Source organism: Sardina pilchardus, chromosome 5 (genome assembly GCF_963854185.1).
Source record: "Sardina pilchardus chromosome 5, fSarPil1.1, whole genome shotgun sequence".
NCBI lineage: Eukaryota > Metazoa > Chordata > Actinopteri > Clupeiformes > Clupeidae > Sardina > Sardina pilchardus.
The window spans coordinates 11,138,464-11,142,753 of record NC_084998.1 but is presented as its reverse complement, the minus strand read 5'-3'; positions in this window follow the sequence as shown (position 1 = coordinate 11,142,753).

Genomic DNA, 4,290 nt, shown 5'->3' with positions numbered 1-4,290 from the left:
TTCAGTGATGACAGAGAAAATACACTAATTCTGTTTCAACTCCAAAATGAAAAGTATAAGATAAACTGTCAAACCACTTCACTGTTTCATAACTCTCTGAACTGGTTGGACATTTTAGTCAACCTTGGCAATGACTGCTTATGCCATGGACACAGGACATAAAATAGAAGTCAGCTTTGTAGAATATTCGTCATAACGTTTTTTGTTCAGCCAGAGAATGAAAGGATAATGTTGTCCTTGGAGGACAAAATTTCCATCTGCTGTTATTTGGATATATTTTTCTGAGACTAGAACAATAAGAATGTTTTTCAGCTATAATTCCTTGTTGGCTTTTGTCATTTGCCATACGAAGAGCTCCATTTTAGCTGCACAAGAATACCCCACCACGAATACCCTGTCACAGATCCCACCATTAATATGTTCTATATTCAGTGTACTTACACATGGTAATGTCTCATCGTTGTGACACAGTCAAACTCTTCATGGCACAAAATAAACACAGCATGTCATGTGTCCACCTACATCACAGTCTTCAAGTCTTACAATACACAATTCAGAATGCTTTATATCAGGCAGCAGTGACTGTAACTGGGGCTGTCATCTCTGTCAGAGCTTTGCCTGAGTCTGATATTTATCTCTGCAGCCAAAATATCTGATCTGTATCTCTGCAGTCAAAATATCTGATATTGAAAAGTAACACTATATTTTTTTGATTTGTAAATACTTGTATCTCAGCCAGCACCCCCCCCCCTCATTTTGTTTTGTTTTGTTTTGTGTGTGTGTGTGTGTGTGTGTGTGTGTGTGTGTGTGTGTGTGTGTGTGTGTGTGTGTGTGTGTGTGTGTGTGTGTGTGTGTGTGTGTGTTTTCATTTTCAGCTACGTTTTACATTATGCATTGCTATTTGGTGTGTAATTTGTTTTGTTTATGTGAAAGCAATAAAAATATATTCACAAAAAAAAGTAACCCTATATTTAGTGTAAACCAAGGTACATTCAGCTCTTCGTGTCACTCTCTGGGACACTATACGCATGTACCAGCAGAGCGGCGTTCGGTCCGTGTCCAGCTACAGGCCAGACATGAAGCGGTGGAGAGGACAGGACGCTGCTTGAGGTCCTTCCTCCTGGCCGACAGAGAGATGTGTTTTGGACCGTCATGTCTGCAGTGGGGGTCTGCGGCAGGGGGGGAGAAAATAATCGCTTCCATACAGTTTTCCACAGAAAGGTGCCCTGACTCTCCGTCTGTCTTTCTCTCTCACTTGTTCCCTTTTTTTCCCCAGGCACAGTCAGACTCATCAGACACACACACATACTGTACACACACACACACACACACACACACACAAGGCTTTCCATTAAAATGTCATAACCGGATATTATGCATATACTGTAGATAGTAAACATAAGGCGCACAAAACAGCATAATCGAATATAAAAAAGGCTCCAAGGTCTGTGATGAGCTCTGATGTCAGCTACTGTATATGAACACAACAGGGCATTCTTCATGAAATTCATTTGATTTGAAACCTAATCTTGCATTAACAGTGATAATATCTTCGGCAACAAATAACATTTCGCACATTTACCTTTAGTTTATTTGATGCCTCGAGATAAGTGATGAATTGATATTGCATGTTGAAAAGAGTCCTTGCCTGTAAAATGAAACATGCTTACTGTTCAAATGCAATTTGCTTCCCTGATATGAAAATGACTTGTCTGATGGAATATTGGAGTACCATTATGTAGTCAGTATTCCAGGCATGTGTATACCTAACAAATAACTATGTGGGAAGCGAACACCAGATTCAGAATACGTAATGGGGGCTCTGTTTTGTGTGAACACATGGACTGTGCTGTGTACTGTAGCTTTGAATGCGTAGCCTACCAAGTGTACAATGATACTGAAAACAGAATTAAGATATTCAAATGGCTCTTTTATGTCTACCCACAATTCTGAACCACCATGGCTCATATAATCATTCCATGGAAGGGGGTTAATGTAGTGTAAAGATTTCTTTGGAAATTACGTTCTTCCATCTATTTTTGGACTTATCCAAACTCACATTCTCTCTGTGTGTTTACTGTGGTTTGGAGCTGATCCTTTGGATTTAACCTTGGCTAGGGGTTATGGTTAGTAAGAGCCCATTTGAATTCTATTTAGACATAACTAAATCAGCATGTCATGCCACGAATGCTGAGATCATGGCTATCTAATCAGAGATGGTAAATTCAATCAGCCAAAATTCATTGTGTTAAAGGTACATTCTGTATTTCCAGATGCCATGATTCCAATTAACCTTTTTTTTTTATCAGTGAACTGCTCCTTAGAGGCCACCAGCTTCCCATTATGTGTGGGTGTGCAGGGAAAAGTGTGTGTTCATAAACAGTTTCTGGCTCTGTACTAACACCGTGGCATGAATCGAACCATCAACAATTCCAGCCAATCAACACATACTGTAGTCATTTGATTGGCTGTTGAGCTCAAGCATCAACAGCCTTTCACCAGAATCACAGGTTGGACGTTCAAGGAAATTGCTGACTCAGTTTTCCAGATCCAATGTCCAGGATTATCTGGAAAAACACCTGACATACAGAAAAAGCTCTGTCAAGAACTCTATCGTCCAAAATGATTAGACCAACAAACTGAAGTGTTCAAATGTATCCTATTTCTACATGAACAACCAGGTGACCCATTAAATAAATATATACTTTTGTTTCAGATTTTTATTTCTCAGACATCAATATCTTATATAGATGTATTATACTATTATCTAACCAGATTGCAGCACAGGGCAGAAAAAAATGTCTGCCTGTATTTGTCAAATGCCTAATAATGATTTAGCAATGCATGTAACAACAGAGAGTGAATGAATCAAATAAATAAGATTCATGACATGCATGGATGTCAGATACTGTATGTGTATATCTGTAGATTACATGGAACTACTACTAAGTACATGACACTAAAAATGAAAGGCTACATTGTCTTAAGTTGTAATGGTAAATACTGTAGTGACGGACCAGGGGTAAAACATGAATGTGACATGATAAAGTTGGCAACATTTTGATAGATGTTCATGATATGCTTGCATAGAAAATAAATAACTTATTGGTATAATTAGCAAGATAATATATTTTGCTATCTGACATCACGTACAGCCAATGTAGTATAAAGTGCTAAAATGAACAGAATAAGGCCATGTGGAGTGAGTCACGAGTGGGATGCACCTATTGCTCTTTCCACAGATACGGATACGAGTTCAGACGAGAGATGTCGGGCCAAAATGTGGTGTCTAGAATAGATGAAGGAAACATGATTAACATTCAACAGCACTGCCTCACTTGAACCTTCTGCTGTCAGGATTAACACAACCATATCTTGAAAATGTCTTCAAATTGCATTATCCTGTCATTACTTCTTACGACAGTATACTGACTTGTGACATTTTAGGGTCTTGTCACTGTGTACGGGAGTTGCCATGGCAGCTCTCAGAATGTTACATGCTATAACAGCCTACATCACATGCTTATAAATCATGTTAACTTCACAAAAGTAATGAGAGCTGCCAAGACAACAACTGATAAAGGGACATACATAGGGGGCACCATAGCATCTATCTATCTACCACGGTATATTTGACATGGTTATGTTAGTCTTATTCCAGAAGATTTAAGTAAACCACCAAGATTAGAACATTTCACTGGCATGTTTCATTCGGAAACCATAATTATCACAATCATACTTCTACAATCACTAGCAGGACAGAGAATTCAGGTCAGTGTTTGCCAAGCAATCAATCTTCCACCCATTTTTCAGTCTTGACATTCATAAAAGGTTTGCTAATATCCAGCATCATGAATCTTTGTGCATTTCATGTCATCCTGCACTTGTCATCACAAATTCAGGCGAAACAAAAAGGACAGGCATTCCCAACTACCGGACATCCTAGCTCGTCAAACAGCCTAAATGCCTCTGAATATGTTTGGGAGGATTAAGTGTGGTTACGATCATCAGCTGGAGCTTCATAAGTCACCTAGTGAAAAGTTCAAGTTCAGATTTGCTCTGCTTCACTCTGCTCTAGTCATCCAGGAGGAAGTCGGGGCTTTGAGGTTGCCTCTTAAGCGTCCTGAAAGCACCTTGATTGTCATCCTTTTCTTTCCCAGCTCTCTCTCTCTGTCTCTCTGTGGGTGTGTGTGCGCTGCACTGCCTTTCATCTCTCTTCCCCTTTGTGTTCCTTCCTGTTCCTGCGCGGAACACTCGGGTCTCTGCTCAGCCTCTCTGCGTCCCCTTCAG